Here is a 19,292-nt window from a genome sequence, read left to right on the forward strand (position 1 = left end):
TTGAGGAAAAAGCAGTCCATAAATGAACAACAAGTGAAGAGGCCTGAGGCATGAATGTGCTTGTTTTACACAAAGAACCACCAGGAAGTCATATTGACTAGAGAAGAGTAAGAAAGAGACACAGCAGTAGAGGCTATGGTCACAGAGGTAGCAGGGTCTGGATCATACAAAATGTGCATTGAGAGAGCTGGAAAGCCATTGACAGTTTTGAGTAAAGGAATGATGTGAGGAAGTTGAAAATGATCATTCTGGAAGGTGTGTGCAGAATAAACTATTGATAGGTAGGAGTGGTGGCAGATCCATCAATTAGGAGGCTACTTCAATACTCCAGGTGAGAGAGAATGACTATTTGGGCTAGAGTTGTAATGGTAGAGGTGGTGAGAAGTAGGGCAGTTCTGAAAGTATTTTGAAGCAGAGCTTACAGAATGTGCTGATTAATTGGCTTTGGAGTATGATAAAAAGAAAGGAGTCAGGTATAATAATGATAATAATAATAGATAATGTATATTGCACTTATTATGTATCCAACACTACTAAATTTGTTATAAGTGTTAAGTCGTTTAGTTCTCAGAAAAAATGAAGAAACAGTTATTGGTACATATGGGTACTCAGTATTTACTGATTGGGGCACAGAGAGGAAAAGTAACTTGCCCATGCTATGCAGCTAGTAAGTAGTGGACCCAGAACTCAAACACAGACAATCTGGCTACAGGGTCCATGATTTTAACTACTGCAAGATGGTTGGATGTTTCCAAGGCTTTTGGTTGGACTAACTGGAAAGATGGAAGACTTGGATATACAGATGTGGGCGTCAATAGTGTACTGAGGCAGAATACAATCACCTAGGGAGTGAGTATACATAGAGAAGGTAAGACTTCTAAGACTCAGCTGCAGGAAACTCAGACATTTACAGTTCTGGAAGATGAGGAGGGATAGCAAAGGAAACTGTGAAAGAATAATCAAGGAGGTGGGAAAAAATCCAGGAGGGTGTAGTGTCTTGAGAGCCAAGTGAAGAATATATTTCAAGAATAAGCGGGTGATCAACTGGGTCAAATGATACTGATATATCAAGTAAGATGAGAGTTTTGAATTGAACAGTAGATTTAGCAACCTCGAAGAGAGCAGTTTCTATGGGACAGGAAGTAAGCTCCAAAAGAGAAATAAAAGAGGAGAATTGGAAACAGTGAGTCTAGAAAGCTATTTCCAGGAATCCTTCTCCTATAGATGCCAGAGAAAAGGTGCAGTGGGTTTAATAGACGTTTACTGTTTTTGTTTTCCTTTAAGATAGAAGAAATGCTTCTTTGCTGATGGAAATGATACATTAAAGAGGAATAGCCTGATGATGTAGTAGAGAATGAGGATCATTTCTAGTCTCAAATCCTTGAATATATCTGAGGCTTTGGGATCTAGTGTACATAGCACAGAGAATTCACTTAGAACTGTGCTTCTATTTTGAAAAAGTTGTGATGTCATGTTTCATTTTCTAGTGTGGTCATGCTTGCATACTTATATATTTAAATACATGTTAAAAACAAATTAGTTTTTAAAGGTCTCCCTTTACTTTATATTTAATGTATTGTATTGATTTTTTTGAAACTACATATGTAAGTCGTTTATGAATTTTATTTCAGAATAGTAACGAGAGACATCCTAGTCGAATTAAATCAGGCTCTCTGAGGCAGAGGCAATTGCATAGGTATTTTTTTAAATGATTTCTGGTGGATTTTAATATTCAGCCAAGATCCTCTAACTCAAAACAAATCTCAGAGGCAGATACTATTATTATTATGATGATGATAATCATTGTTATTGTTATGATGTTACATCTAGGAAAACCAAGGCTCAAAGTGGTTAAGCAGTTGGTTCAAGGTACTATGGGTAAATGATAGAGTTTAAGAGTGAGTCCAGGCAATCTGACTCCTGAACTCACTATTCTACTCCACCTCACCAATCTTCTTTAGAACTGTAAAAGTACTTTTGTGTCTCTGTGCCCTTTCACGTGGTCTTTCCTTTCCTTGGATTACCTTGCCTTTTTTATCTCTTTACTTTTCCAGGTCCTTGTAGGCTTCACATTTTCAGCATGTAAGAATTATGTAATGTTCATATGTATATCTCCAAATGAATATATCTCTATATCTGTCTATCTATCATCTATCTGTCTCTTCATCTCTAGAGTCAGGGATATCTGGGTTTGACTCCTGACTCTGTCAATTCTGAGCTATGTGACCTTGGGAGGTGACTTAGCCTTTCTAAACTTCAATTTGGTCGTCTTCGAATTAAGGGCAGTAATACTATTCAGTTTAAAGTTGAGAAGTTTGGACCAGAGAAGTGATCGGATATCAGTTAAGATCTCAGTTTCAGTGTTTGTGCAGCTAGCCTTCTTTTATGCTTGAGAGATTATAGCCAAGCATGACTCAAGATTACTTGGGAAACTGGAAGGAGAGCCAAGATTAAATGAATCTTTAGGCTCCTTAAACCATGGTGAGTGACTCCACCATCACCCAAACCCCAGTTAATCCCAAAGAAGAAAATTAGGAAGGATGCTTAAAAGGCTCTAAAGTCCGTCTCCATCCAGTGGGCTAGAAGTCATGCCATCTAAAATCCTGAGGAAATAACAGGAGCTAGTTCAAGCCAAAAGAATTGAGTGCCTAGCCTTCTCTAGACTCCCAATGGCTGATTATATTTAGAAGCCATATATTTCCCTTTCTTTATTTTTTCAAGTGGACCAACAAGTGACTTAAAATAATCAGACCAGACATGACCTTAGTACAAAGCATATTGGACTGGCTCCCATACTTCATCTGCCACTAATTAACTGTGTGATCTTAAGGATATTATTTACCTTTTATGAGTTTTATTTGCCTTGTTTGTAAAATGAAAGGATTGGATTGGATAACCTCTCAATTACCACATTTTATAATTTTACAATGACCTAAAAAGCTAAGCTTTCATGTGATTGAGAAGATCATAGCATCTTGGGGTAAAACCAGAATGCTTCCTATATTTAAAGATATTCACAGAGAGGACAAGCCCTCTCTCAGGTATGCATTTTATTATCTTATACCCCACACATCAGTCAGAATGCCTCAGAGTACTAATAATAAATGAAAATTGCTTAGCACTTTGCCCCTTACAAGAATTTCATTTGCTGTGTATGGAAACCCTGTGACACAGATAGTGCAGGTATAATCATACACATTTGTAGATGAGCACAATAAAGCTCAAAGAGGAATAAGAGACTTGTTCAAGGTAACAGTTTTTTAAAAAAAAAAAAGCTGAGACATAAATCAAGGTTTTGTAATGATAGGACTTCCCTGAAGAAGCTCCCCTGTGTGACCCCCTGGTTTTATTTCTGTAGAAATAATTACAATACTGGATGCTTTGAAAGAATGCTAGAACATGGTCTGGGATCCATGAGAAAAAGGGTTGACAATGTTTGTGTAAGCGCAGCAGTCTGAGCTGCCTGCGGCCACTGAGAGGGCAGAAGCGATGCTGAGAGGCACAGGGAAACGCCTGCTGCCTCAACCCCTTTGCTCTCTCTCCTCTACAGGATGCTGGGAGATCCCAAAGTTCCAGTATTGTTCTACGGAGATAACAGACAATATCTGGCTTAGTCATATTAAAAATAGGCCTTCTAGCTCATCCATACCTAGGTACACACCTATTTTGCCTAAAAAGGGATAACACAATTTGTCAATTGAAATGAACTTAATGTAGAAATTTCATTGTTTGCCAGATTACCACACTGGGAAAATATTTCATAGTTTTGACAAGCAGGCAGAAATTAATTGGGAAACATGGAGGGATCAGAGAAGCCACTCAATGTGTCTCTAGGTTTATCTGCAGCTTCCCCTTTATTCATGTTTGTGTTTTGAGGGGGCCAAGCACTCCAGAAAGCCCAGGCCACAGCTCAGCCTCTTCTCCTTCTTGAGTGGGGAGGAGAAAAGGTCCTCTGGCCCACACCTCGCTCTCTCACCACATCCCTGTGACTACCTCTCATCAATATAGGCAAGTGACTCTCAACCTGGGAGTGATTTTGCCTTCCAGGGGACATTCGTCAGTATCTGGAGACATTTTGGGGTTGTTATACCTGGGGGGTGGGTGCTACTGATATTAATGGGTAAAAGCCTATGATGTGACTAAATATGTTACATTGCACAAGACAGTCCCCAACAGCAAAGAATTATCTGGCCCTAAATGTCAATAGTGCTGAGAATGGAAACACTGGTGCAGGCTGTAGCCTGTCTGGACTTAGCTTAGGCTGCGGTATAGTGGTAGGACAGATCGCCTCAGGGCTTGTAGGACACACAGAAATCTGTGAGTGGGAAAAACTGGGGATACTGGTCTGAGGTTAAAGGCCAGGAGAGTCAAAACGTGACTGGTCTAAGAAAAACTAAGCAGAATCCCTCTCTCTCTTACATTGCTACCAGGAAAAGAGAAGGTAGCAAAACACTCAGGAATAGTCACCTGGTACAATAGTGGCTAATGGGAAGCCATTGCTAGGGAGAAAGTGTAACATATAGTAATTAGCATAATTTTTTTTAAGGAAGCCCCAGACCTATAGCCATTATCAAGCTCTCTTCTCTCCTGGCATCTTCAAGCTCTCTAAGCTCTTCTTCCCTGGAAGCAGACAACCTAATGGCACCTGCCTTAGAGTTTCTCTCCCTTGTCTCTTATTTCTCTGGCTCTTACCTCTTTGTTTCTCCTTCCCCTTCTAAGAAAATCGAACGGGTACTTGCTATGTTAGGCTTCCAAAGTGAAGTGAGTGTAGAAGTCTCTCACCTCTTATATAGTCTCTTATATGGTGGCTTGTGGAGGCCAAGGAACTGGTCACGTTCTCGTGGTGTTGGGAAAGTGCGATGGCAGGACACACCAGATTGCAGAATTCTGATGACCCAGGAAGCCAACGTGCAGACAGTTTTCCTACTAGAGCCTGGCCTGTCCCGGGGTACAGTCAAACTAACTCTAATGTTAAAATCTTATCTATTAATGAAGAGGTCCGAGTCCTCTAGGATATACAAAATGTATTCTGAATGGATGATTACCTAACAGAGGCGGGGTTAGTCATCTGGTAAATGATTCTCCAAAATTAGCACTAAAACTGAAACATAAATATATATTTTTTTGTAAATCCTCAGGAAGCCTAATACATTAAACCCTGCCAGTCAGTTCTGTACCAAATATGACTGGCTTTATCGACTCAACTCTGGAAAGGACATTGGATTTGCTTTTTGTCATTAAATACATGTTGTGATAGAGTTGATTTAAGAGCTACTAATGACAAGGAAAGATAACTAGTGGTCACATGACTTAGAGGTCTAAGACTTTTATAATAGTAGCCAAGTGGAATTTTAAGACAAGATAGGCTTCTTGTGACTCAGTAAGTCAAAATGCAGGCAGCCTGCTGGGAAGTGTGCCTGCTGGTTTTGCTAGCCTGGCCTGGGTGAAACAATCAGGCTGGCCAGCGGATAACTGGCTGTTCCAGGAAGAAAGCAAAATAACTTCTGCTTTGGCTTTGGGCATCTCCATTTCTCCATCATAGAAATGGGCAACCAATGACTACTTAAAAGACAATGAGATGATTTATCTATTATAATAAAAGTTCTGCCCCCACCTTTACTTCATGAACAAACAAACGAAGAGACAAACAAATAAATCAAAGGGGCTAACAAACTAAGCAATATGTTACAAACAACAAAGACCCTTTGCAGGCTAATGTAAATGTAATGCAAGCTCATTGTGTCATTCAGATGGTTTCAAATGACTGACTTTGGCATGTTTCCCTCCTTATATTGCTTCTGCTTTTTGTCAGTAAGGGCAAGTTATTTTAAGAACACAAGGACAGTAGATGCATGGGGTGAGCTAGGCCAAACCACAGAGGCTGTGGATTCAAAAACTGGTGATAATGATGAGGGTGGTTCGTGTTTCCTTTACATGGATGGGTTTGCTGCAGAACGTGCAAACAGGCAATGCATAAGATATACAAAAGGCCAAGGCTACCACTCAGTGGCCCAAGAACTCTGATGAATTTCTGTTTCTCACAAAATCATACTTGAGCATACTTGAACACTACTCTAGGCTTGTAGTTTTCATTGTGTGCTCACCAAGGACACATATCTACATTCCTCTGCTTAGAGAGTTTTGATTTGATAACCACCTTTCTCATTTTATTGCAAGAGATTAAATTTCTCATATTTTCAAACATATTGATACTACCTATTAGTGTAATAAATAGAATATTGCAAACAAACTGTGATGTTTTCCTGACAATGGGTGTGTTTTTACTGGTGGTGATATACAGTGTTTGGATATATTGGGCCAGTACTGTTTCCCAGTTTTACACAGGTAAGCATCATTTCACACTTAGGACACCATGTGTCAAAGGCAGATTGTTAGGTATCATGACAGAGATGAAAAGGTGTGTTATTCATTGAGAATTAAAAATGATGACCACTACAGGGGGTTTCTGATGAAATCAAGGGTCATTGCAATAATTTTGAACGTCGTTAATTCTTTTCCCCACTCTCTGTCCTCTCTCTCTCTCTCTCTCTCTCTATATATATATATCCAAACCTAGATGAAAAACCTATACATTCATTTTCCATTGAATTCTAGCTGCTTAAGAGGTTCACATTACATTCTCAGTAGTGATGGATATATAATTAATGTGTTGCTGATACGAGTAAAACAGGCAAGGGATACACAGGCCTTAAGGCAATCTGTCCTTTGTTAATGCTAAAAGTTCTCTGGGTTATCCCCACCCTGAATTAAAATCAGATGCTACTATGAGAAATCAGAAGGCAGTGAAACAAAAATACAGTTTCCTGACAGAGCTAACAGTAAGCATCATAGTAGAAAGAGGCCTGGCTTTGAGATCAGACAAACATGGGTTACAATTCTGGACCCTCCATTTATTATCTGAGCAATCTTGGACAGAAAATCTCACAGATCCCCAGTTTTTGTATCTGCGCTATGGTAATAATATCATCTACTTCATTGATTTATTGTGAAGATTAAGTAATGAGACAGCATATTACAATGCCTAGTATATAAGAGGTGCATGCAAACGGTAGTTACTAAATAAAATATATTAATTTGCTTTATTCCCAACCAATTCATCTTCACTTAGATTCTAATCCATAAGTTTAAAATAAATTTTCAAAGACCATCATTTTCCTTTTTAAGACTTTATGGTTTACTTATTATTACTATTCCTATTAGTATTTCATTATCATTTTTATTATTTTAATTCATCGGCTTGCCTTGAATCGACACAATCCTGACATTTCAGAAAGTAGAGCTTCGGGGTGAGCTCACTTACTCATTTACAAAGGACATTGTATCATACAAGAAGGGTGTATTGTTGTATTCAACTTGAATTTTTCCTTTTAGGGTATTGGAACATAAGTAAAACATAGAGTTTACATTGTTGAGCAAAAGTAGTCAAACACAAAAGAGTAGACGATGTATGATTCCATTCATGTAAACTGCAAAGACAGGCAAAATCAGGGGAATGGTAGCCCTGGGTGGAGGGTAGAGGGGTGGATAGTGAGTAAAAGAGGCCTCAAGGCAGAGCAGAGGGAACAGGTGATGTCTGATTCTTGATTATGGTGCAAGTAACACAGGGTGCATTCAGTTTATGAAACTTAGTCAAGATAAACACTCATCATGTGTTCACTTTTTTGTACATATATTATTTTAAATACCAAGTCTAAACAAATGTGATCATGGCAAGAAAGTACTATATATTCTTTTAGAAACATTTGAGAAAATACAGAAAAAGAACTAAAAATCACCTGGTAGTTCTACCATCAAAATATAGCCAGTGTTCACACTTTATTATTTTGTTACCGGTATTGTTTTTAAACAAAATGAGAGTCATGGTGTATGTGGAATTTTATATCTAACTTTTGGTAATTTATATTATATTTTTATAATTTTCTCATGCCATGAAATATACTTGGAAGATATGATTTATAACTACATAGAATTTGAACAGTCTCATCTGCATGGCATTTGGATTTTTCCCATGTTTTTGATAATGCTGTTATTAGCAATATTGTGCATAAATCTTTGTGCATACCTCTGATTATTCCCTTACAATACATTACCACAAGTGAAATTACTGAGTCAAGCTCTTGAAAAATATTATCAGTTGCTCTCTAAAAAGATTCTGTGAGCTTAAACTCTTACCAGCGATATTCAAAGGTACCAATTTCTCTGCACCATTATCATCACAAGATAATATAGTTAATATTTATTAACACTTTACTATGAGCCAGTCACTACACAGGTTTTATCTCATTATTCAAAATAACTCTAAGAGTGAAGTACTCTTTTCCTCATTTACAGATGAGGAAATTAAGGCTTGGTAAATACTTTTCTCAGCTAGCAATTAGCAGACCTCTGGGCTTTTTCATTACAAAGCCCAAGATTTTCACCACCACATCCTACATTCAGTTTGTATTGGTGTTTTAAAAATTGCCACTTTGATGGGCAAAATATGGTAACATGTTTCTATTTGTACCCTTGATTATTAGTAAGCTTAATTTTTTCTTTTAAATATCCAGTGATTCTTTACATTTCCCCTCTTGTCAATACTCTGTTCATAAGCTTTAATTTTTAATAGCATGTTGATCTTTTTTTCACTGATTTTTAAAAGTGTTTTAAAACAGCACATACACATCGTAAAAATGGTAAACAATAGAAAATTAGTCATCCTCCCACAACAGAACTCTGTCTTCACCATCTAAATTTTACAATCACCAACAGTTTACTGTGTGCCCTTCCAGAAATTTCCCATGTACATATTTCCCCACTTATATAGGCATATGTATATATATATCTCATATATGTATATATACATACATATATGTGTGTGTATATATATATAGATATATAGATATATATAGATATATAGATATAATCTGCATTAGTTTGCTAGGACTATCATAACAAAATACCACAGACTGGGTGGCTTAAAAAATAGAAATTTATTTATTTTCTCTCAGTCTTGGAGGCTAGAAGTTCAGATCAAGGTGTGGACTAGGTTGGTTTCTTCTGAGGCCTCTCTTCTTGGCTTGTAGATAACCAGCTTCTGGCTGTATCCTCACATGGCCTCCCCTCCGCGTGTCTGTACCCTAATCTCTTCCTACAAGGACAACATTAAGGTCCACCCATATGACTTCATTTTAACTTAATTACTTCATTAAATATACTATCTCCAAATACAGTCAGTCATTTTCTGAGGTACTGGGTGTTAGGACTTACTTCAACATATGAATTTTGAAGGGATACAATTCAGCCCATAACAAAGGAAAACTACTATATATACTGTATAACACATTGATTCTTATACTTAATACAGTTTGAGATCAACCCATATCAGCACATAAAGATCTACTACATTCATTTAAATGGCGGCATATTATTCCAGTTTATGGTTATAATATGAATTGCTTAACCAATTTCCCATAGGTGGACATTTAGGTTATTTCCAGGTATCTGAGGTCATAGATAATGCCACCGTGAACATCACTGTAGATGTATCTTTCTCTACATTTGTGGGTATATCTAAGCATAACTTTAGAAGTAGAATCATTGGATAAAAGATTATATGCACTTAACATTTTGATAGAACTTGCCAAATTATCTGTCTATAATATCAAAGGTGAAAGGGAAGGCCTAATTTCTCACACCTTTGACAATACTGGATGTTTCAAACCTTTGTATTTGGCATTGTAATAGGTAGAATATGATGTCTTGTTACATTGAAATTAATTTCATATGTTTATAACCATTAGCATTTCTTTATTATCTTTCACATCACTTTTAGATATTTTTGACTACGTTGGTCTTTTATTTATTTTATTTTTAGAAGCTCTTTATATATAAGAAAATAGTCTGTTATATGTGTTATATTTTTGTGAAGATAAATTGAAATATATACATTATATATGTACACAGATAATGTGTATATATATGTATGGTGTGTGTATATATAGAGAGAGAGAGAGAGAGAGAGAGAGCCAGATTTATATCTTTACTTTTATTTGTCTTTTTTTTTCTGTAGTTTCTGAGCTACATGAAGATCTTCCTACACTATCTTCTTTTTATATGGTAGTTCTAGTTTTAATTTTTTGAGGAACTGCTGTACTATTTTCCATAGTGGCTATAACAATTTATATTCACACACTATTTTTTTTTTTTTAGAGATAACATACATATTTTATTTTATTTATTTATTTATTTATTTTTGGCTGCGTTGGGTCTTCGTTTCTGTGCGAGGGCTTTCTCCAGTTGCGGCAAGCGGGGACCACTCTTCATCGCGGTGCGCGGGCCTCTCACTATCGTGGCCTCTATTGTTGCGGAGCACAGGCTCCAGACGCGCAGGCTCAGTAATTGTGGCTCACGGGCCCAGTTGCTCCGCGGCATGTGGGATCCTCCCAGACCAGGGCTCGAACCCGTGTCCCCTGCATTGGCAGGCAGATTCTCAACCACTGCACCACCAGGGAAGCCCCCACGCTATTATTTTTTGATTGCCAAATTTTACTTTTGGAGATTTTATAGTTTTTATTTGCTGATTTATTCATTGTTTTATAAACAACCTAATCCTTCTAAATTTATTTTATTTTAAGAATGCAGAGACATAGCTTTATTTTTGCTTATATGGAGAGACCATGTTATGATCACTTTTCTGTCCTGAATTTTATTTTCACCTCCTTTTGATCCACGCTATTTTTTATGTGAAGGGTGTACACATCAATTTTTATTTTAAGCAGAGTTAGATGTTTTTCATATATATATATATATATATATATATATATATATATATATATATATATATATATATATATAATATTGTTGAATCAAATGTCTTTTCAGCATCTCTGGAGATAATAATAGATTTCTCTTTAAATTTTTAAAAATATGATGACATTTTCTTTTTCACTTCAATTATGTAACTGGCTTCTCTAGTCTTCACTGGAACCTTTTTTTTAAACTCCAAATCACAAATCTAATCCGTTGTCCTATACAACAGTAAGAAGTCCTATCTTCTACCAAGTTCCCCTCCTCCTGTATATCTAGAAATGCCAAAGGCATTGGCTCTCAACCAGCTCTGTGATTCCAGATTGCTGTCTACTTACAGCCATCTCCTAACTTGGTTTCATTGCTTAGCTGTCATTCTTCCCTTTACTATTTTCCCACAAGCATGGAAATGACCTTCCCTTCAGTTCCCTCCAGAGTTAGCTGAGGGTGGGTTGTGAAATTTAACAAGACTTTATCAAATGCTTAGAGAAAACAGAAAGGCATTAAATTCCAGACACATAAAATTGAGTTCTATTTAATAGATACTCATACTTCTAAGACCCAAGCCTCTCCATCAAAGTCACGGGTACTTCTTAACATAAATCTGACACCTTCAATGGGAGATGTGACCTCTAAATATGATCCTGCTGCCAGTTTTACTGAGGCGCTTACCACCTCCCGAGAAGAATGCCCTTGAACGTGTATTTTATAACCTGTGACCATGACTCCAACTTTTGTAGGTCTATTGTATCTGTCTGATGGAAATACTAAATAATGGAGTGTGAGGAATGTATATTACAATCTCTTCATTCAGTGACATCAAGTTAGTAGCTTAAAATCAGCAATGGTGGGGATAGTTACACCATGGATATTTGAAAATGCTGCAAATAAGGGCTTGATTTTTTTTGTTGTTGTTGATTTTCTATACTTAAGTATGTGATACAGAAAATGTTACCAATGAACATTACAATTAAAAGGGTGTTGCACCTGTAGGCATTATATTGTGAACAGTACAAGATATTGAGGAAATATCCTTTTAGTATCAATATTAGAAAACTATAATCTGATTCAGTGAGGTTATCATTCCTGTCATTGATGAACCAGTGACGTTCCAACGTACATCTGTGTTATTTCACTTGAATGCTACTCATTAATGCAAATGAAAATAACCAACATTCATGTTGGAAACTAAACACATTCTTCATCTCCAACCATAGTTTGGCTATGGATATAAGAGTTTGGCAAAAGTCAACGAAAGCATTTCATAAAAATCAATTGGCTATATGGAATTTACTGAAAAGAATAATGTTGTATATTTTATAAATATTTGTAAATTGTGTGCTTGTCATCCTTTAAATCAGTAAATTTTATTGTATCTATAGAATGTGTGTGTGTGTATGTGTACACACACATACTATTTTTCTGTTGAACTAGTTGTGACTTGCCAGCATACCACTGATACAGAAGCTTTGGGACATTGCATTCTGGATTTTATTTATAGTGAGATGGGAAGGAATTGAGGGGATTTTCAAGAGAGGAAATAACATGATTTAACTTATGGCTTAGCAGGATTTAATGGGATCAGCGTAGCTTTCATGCTGAGAACAGACTGTAAGATGGAGGCAGAGAGACCAGTTAGGAAGCAACTGGCAATAATCCAAGAAATAGATGCTGGTGGTTATGACCAGGGTGATAGGAATGGAGATAGTGAAAAGTTGTCAGGTTCTGGATATGTCTTGAAGTTAGAATCCACAGGCTTGCTGGTGGATTAAATGTATATTTTGAAAGAAAGCGTAAAATCGAGGATAACTCTGAGGCTTTTGGCCTGAGCAACAGAACGAATGGAGTTGCCACTCACTGAGACTGGGAAGACTATGGGAATAACAGATTTGAGGAGATTGTCAGAAACTGTTTTCGATACTTTGATTTTAAGATGCTTGTTAAACTTCCAAGTGGCGATACTGCTTAGGCTTTCGGATATGAGTGTGCAGTCAGTTCAGACTCTAGATATAAATCTGTGAGTCACCAACATATAGATGCCTAAATCATGTGACTGAATAAAATCACCTTGTGAGTGAAAGTAGACAGAAAAGCAAAATGACACAAGAACTGAAGCCTGGTGTATTCCAATATTTAGAGGATAGATTATGAGGAAGAACAAACATAAGAAACTTGCAAGAATTGACCAAAAATGTAGAGAAAACAAAAGAAGTGTAATGTCATAGAAGTCATATTAAGAGTATTTTAGAGTTAGAAGTGATTAGCTGTGTCAAATCCTGCTGATGGGTCAAATACGATGAAGTCAGAAATGATCGCTGGATCTAGCAATATGAAAGTCATTTGATCATCTAAGATTAGAGCAGCTTAAGTGGATTGGTGAGGTAAAACTTTATTTGCATACTTCAAGAAAAAAACAAGAGGAGATAAATTTCAGATAAGGAATGTAGAGAGCTGTTTCAAGAAACTTTGCTATAAATGGAAGGATAAAATGGGGCAGTAGTTGAAGGGGGACATGAGGTCAAGAGAGCTTTTTTGTTTATAATGAAAGCAATATTGAAATGTTTGTATGCTGAAGGCAATGGGGAGGGTTTGAAGATGTAGAGGAAAGAGGGGAAATTGCTTGAGTAGGCAATAAAGGATGGAATCTAGTGCACAAGTTGGGGAGGGTTTTGGCTTAGTCAGGAGCTTGAACAGTCACCCATAGCAACAAGATAGACGGTAGAATACATGGCCACAGGTACAGATGGGTGTGTAGATGAAGAATTGGGAGCTTTGGGAAGTTCTGACTGCTTCTATATTTTGCGGAATGTGAGCAAGGGCAAGGAGGTGTTAAAAGTTTGGGGAGAGAAGGGGTAGTATGAAATGGTCCTCTAGGAGAGTAAGAAAGAATGGACTAGGAGATAAATATAATTGGACACTAATTTAAAAAAGAGAATTCTGAACTCTAAGGGTGAATGCTCAGGCTGCTATAACAAAATGCCATAGAGAGGGTGGCTTAAACAACAGACAGTTATTTCTCACAGTTCTGGAGGCTGGGAAGTCTGAGATCAGTGTGCCAGCACAGTTAGGTTCTGTTGAGAGCCCTCTTCCTGGCTTTCAGATGACTGCCTTCTTGCTGTATCCTCACAAGCCAGAGAAAGAGAGAGCGAGCTCTCTTCTCTCTTCTTATAAGGGCACTAATCTCATCATGAGGACCCTAATGTCTTGACTTCATCTAAACCTAATTACTTCCAAAGGCCCCACCTCCAAATACAAATACCAGCACATTGCAGCACATAACAGATGCTTTTCAAACAACTCATATCAATATGTCCAAAATTAAACACCAACTTTCCTTCACCTGTATTTCTATTCAGTACTAACTAGTAGCTAATATTCACTGAGCCATTACCTTATTCAATCTTCACCATATAACTAGTTTCCACATCTTGCAGATGAGGAAACTGAGGCTATGAGATATACTTTTATGTGTTTACAAAACTATTAAATGGGAAAGCCATTATTCAAATCTAATTTAGTCTATCTCCAGGGCCATAGTTCTTAAGTACATAGAGAGCCTTGTTAGGACATTGTAAGGAATTTACTTATCATGAAACGTGTATTTTAAGCTACAATAATATTTCAGTTATTCAAGGAACAATTCAAGAAGTCACTGTGGTAAGCCGAATAATGGTCCCTGAAGATGTCTATGTCTTAATCCCTGTAATTCATCATTATGCTACATTACACATCAAAGAGACATTAAGGGTACAGACAGAATTAAGATTGCTAATCAGCAGATAGGGCAATTATCTGGGTCTGCCCAATGTAATCAGAAGATTGCTTAAAAGTGAAAAACTGAGGCAGAGTAAGATCAGTGGAGAGATATCAGCATGAGAGGCCTTGGTCCAATATTATTGGTCTTGAAGATGGAGAAATGGACATGAGAAAAGGAATGTGGACAACCTTTGGAAGGTGAACAAGACAAGGACACAAATTCTCCCCTTGAACTTCCAAAAGGAATACAGCCCTATATACCTTGATTTTATCTCAGTGACATCCATTTAGGATTTCTGCCGTTCAGAATTTTAAGATAATAAATTTCTGTTATTTCAAGCCACTCAAATATGGGTGGTAATTTGTTACAGCAACAATAGGAAACTGATACAGTCATAATTAACTTTTCTTTCTCCTCCATCATCTCTACCCAACCCATAACCAGAAGTCTTATGGGTTTTATCTCCTTCATGTTTGTTGGTTCATCACTCCCCTCACCACCATGTTGTTCTAGGAAGAATTTAAGATTTTTACTTGGTTAATATCTTCAAACAAGGCCATTTACTCTATCTTCATTTTTGTTTAATTCAGCACATCGTTGTCTCTCAACTGGATATTTGCAGTATTACCTCTGCTAGTTATCTTGCCTTACTCATATAAGCCATCATCCACATTTATGCAAAGTAATTCATCATTCTAAAATGCATAAAATTACACTGGGGAATATGTTAAATTAGAAGTGAAGAGCCTTGGGTAAAGCCTGAGAATGGAGGAAGAAATAATTTTTTCCTTATTTCTGTGTAGGATTAGCCTTTTGTGTTTAGGCCATTTGTTTCTCCTTACTGTTTCCACACAAAATAATTTATTTTGCTTAGAAACTACAACAGTACAGAGCACAGGAATGTAGATAGTCAGCACAGCTGACAGTCACGTGGGCACATTGCTATTTCTTGTTCTTTCTTTTTTTTTTTTTTTTTCACACACACACACTGTATTTTATTTTTACAAGAGATAAATAGACTGACACCAAGCACTGTACATGGATGACCACAACAAAAGCAACAATGATTGCAATTACCAAACATGAAACACACTCATACTATGTCATAATATTGACATTCAGTCCAGTAATCCTCCACTGTAACAGCTCCTTTACTTTGCAGTGAAAATTGATTTGTATATTCTTTGCCTCTGAGTCCTTGTGGGATTTTTTTTTTTTTAATTCAGACAGAAAGTCACAAAAATTATACTCATCCTCATCAGTTCACTCAGTCCCATGTAATTAATTGTTTTTTTTCATCTTGATCTTTTGTTAGCACTTTTATGAATTCATCAGTTTTTCATCAGAGTTCTGAAAATGCTTATTCATTCAGTTCAGCAGTAGAGTCAGTTACCAGAAACCTGTATTTGTCAGAGTCTTTTCCATGAATTTCTTGAAGATGAAACCCTTTTATAGGAACATATTTGCAAAATCATCAGAGTACACCCAGAACTGTCTGTAAATGACAAAAGACTTAAAAATGACCACGGTAAAAGATTTGATGAAAGTTCATTATAATGCAGTTGACAAGAAAATTAGTTATTTCTGAGATATACATTTTAAAGTAATAACTAGGATTATTACTTATAACATTATACCAGAACATATAAGATTTTTAGAAATTTCATGTAATGTCTGAAACATTTATATTAACATATTTCCATACATATTTCCATACAAATACAAATATAAGATTTTTAGAAATTTCATGTAATGTCTGAAACATTTATATTAACATATTTCCATACATATTTCCATACAAATACAAATATAAGATTTTTAGAAATTTCATGTAATGTCTGAAACATTTATATTAACATATTTCCATACATATTTCCATACAAATACAAATATAAGATTTTTAGAAATTTCATGTAATGTCTGAAACATTTATATTAACATATTTCCATACAAATAACCCAATGAAAGTTTAGTATTAGTTCTTTTGTTTGTTTTTTTATACTGCAGGTTCTTATTAGGCATCAATTTTATACATATCAGTGTATACATGTCAATCCCAATCGCCCAATTCAGCACACCACCATCCCCACCTCACCACAGTTTTCCCCGCTTGGTGTCCATATGTCCATTCTCTACATCTGTGTCTCAACTTCTGCCCTGCAAACTGGCTCATCTGTACCATTTTTCTAGGTTCCACATACATGCATTAATATATGATATTTGTTTTTCTCTTTCTGACTTACTTCACTCTGTATGACAGTCTCTAGATCCATCCACGTCTCAACAAATGACTCAATTTCGTTCCTTTTTATGGCTGAGTAATATTCCATTGTATATATGTACCACAACTTCTTTATCCATTCGTCTGTTGATGGGCATTTAGGTTGCTTCCATGACCTGGCTATTGTAAATAGTGCTGCAATGAACATTCGGGTGCATGTGTCTTTTTGAATTACGGTTTTCTCTGGGTATATGCCCAGTAGTGGGATTGCTGGGTCATATGGTAATTCTATTTTTAGTTTTTTAAGGAACCTCCATATTGTTCTCCACAGTGGCTGTATCAAGTTACATTCCCACCAACAGTGCAAGAGGGTTCCCTTTTCTCCACACCCTCTCCAGCATTTGTTGTTTGTAGATTTTCTGATGATGCCCATTCTAACAGGAGTGAGGTGATACCTCATTGTAGTTTTGATTTGCATTTCTCTAATAATTAGTGATGTTGAGCAGCTTTTCATGTGCTTCATGGCCGTCTGTATGTCTTCTTTGGAGAAATGTCTATTTAGGTCTTCTGCCCATTTTTGGATTGGGGTGTTTGTTTCTTTGATATTGAGCTGAATGAGCTGTTTATATATTTTGGAGATTAATCCTTTGTCCGTTGATTCATTTGCAAATATTTTCTCCCATTCTGAGGGTTGTCTTTTCGTCTTGTTTATGGTTTCCTTTGCTGTGCAAAAGCTTTGAAGTTTCATTAGGTCCCACTTGTTTATTTTTGTTTTTATTTCCATTACTCTAGGAGGTGGGTCAAAAAAGATCTTGCTGTGATTTATGTCAAAGAGTGTTCTTCCTATGTTTTCCTCTAAGAGTTTTATAGTGTCCAGTCTTATATTTAGGTCTCTAATCCATTTTGAGTTTATTTTTGTGTATGGTGTTAGGGAGTATTCTAATTTCATTCTTTTACATGTAGCTGTCCAGTTTTTCCAGCACCACTTATTGAAGAGACTGTCTTTTCTCCATTGTATATCTTTGCCTCCTTTGTCATAGATTAGTTGACCATAGGTGCGTGGGTTAATCTCTGGGCTTTCTATCTTGTTCCATTGATCTATGTTTCTGTTTTTGTGCCAGTACCATATTGTCTTGATTACTGTAGCTTTGTAGTATAGTCTGAAGTCAGGGAGTCTGATTCCTCCAGCTCCATTTTTTTGCCTCAAGACTGCCTTGGCTATTCGGGGTCTTTAGTGTCTCCATACAAATTTTAAGATGATTTGTTCTAGCTCTGTAAAAAATGCCATTGGTAATTGGATAGGGATTGCATTGACTCTGTAGATTGCTTTGGGTAGTATACTCATTTTCACAATGTTGATTCTTCCAATCCAAGAACATGGTATATCTCTCCATCTGTTGGTATCATCTTTAATTTCTTTCATCAGTGTCTTATAGTTTTCTGCATACAGGTCTTTTGTCTCCCTAGGTAGGTTTATTCCTAGGTATTTTATTCTTTTTGTTGCAATGGTAAATGGGAGTGTTTCCATAATTTCTCTTTCAGATTTTTCATCATTAGTGTATAGGAATGCAAGAGATTTCTGTGCATTAATTTTGTATCCTGCAACTTTACCATATTCATTAATTAGCTCTAGCAGTTTTCTGGTGGCAGTTTTAGGATTCTCTATGTATAGTATCATGTCATCCGCAAACAGTGACGGTTTTACTTCCTCTTTTCCAATTTGTATTCCTTTTATTTCTTTTTCTTCTCTGATTGCCGTGGCTAGGACTTCCAGAACTATGTTGAATAATAGTGGTGAGAGTGGACATCCTTGTCTCATTCCTGATCTTAGAGGAAATGCTTTCAGTTTTTCACCATTGAGAATGATGTTTGCTGTGGGTTTGTCATATATGGCCTTTATTATGTTGAGGTAGGTTCCCTCTATGCCCACTTTCTGGAGAGTTTTTATCATAAATGGGTGTTGAATTTTGTCAAAAGCTTTTTCTGCATCTATTGAGATGATCATATGGTTTTTATTCTTCAGTTTGTTAATATGGTGTATCACATTGATTGATTTGCATATATTGAAGAATCCTTGCATCCCTGGGATAAATCCCACTTGATCGTGGTGTATGATCCTTTTAATGTGTTGTTGGATTCTGTTTGCTAGTATTTTGTTGAGGATTTTTGCATCTATATTCATCAGTGATATTGGTCTGTAATTTTCTTTTTTTGTAGTGTCTTTGTCTGGTTTTGGTATCAGGGTGATGGTGGCCTCATAGAATGAGTTTGGGAGTGTTCCTTCCTCTGCAATTTTTTGGAAGAGTTTGAGAAGGATGGGTGTTAGCTCCTCTCTAAATGTTTGATAGAATTCACCTGTGAAGCCATCTGGTCCTGGACTTTTGTTTGTTGGAAGATTTTTAATCACACTTTCAATTTCATTACTTGTGATTGGTCTGTTCATATTTTCTGTTTCTTCCTGATTCAGTCTTGGAAGGTTATACCTTTCTAAGAATTTGTCCATTT

General features: G+C 36.5%; 2 long non-coding RNA genes across 2 annotated transcripts in view; one reads left to right on the top strand and one right to left on the bottom strand.

Annotated features, from left to right (window-relative positions):
* Positions 1-19,292, top strand: part of LOC309652033 — a 1,052,931-nt gene that overhangs the window by 566,629 nt on the left and 467,010 nt on the right. The gene's annotated exons all lie outside the window — the stretch shown is intronic.
* LOC309652043 overlaps positions 15,522-19,292 on the bottom strand; it is a 605,073-nt gene continuing 601,302 nt past the window's right edge. Inside the window, exon 2 of the long non-coding RNA XR_014258536.1 lies at positions 15,522-16,012. This is a non-coding gene — a long non-coding RNA (uncharacterized lncRNA). The remainder of the gene's footprint in view (positions 16,013-19,292) is intronic.

The sequence above is a fragment of the Balaenoptera physalus genome (assembly GCF_965194825.1).
Source record: "Balaenoptera physalus genome assembly, chromosome: X".
Taxonomy (NCBI): Eukaryota; Metazoa; Chordata; class Mammalia; order Artiodactyla; family Balaenopteridae; genus Balaenoptera; species Balaenoptera physalus.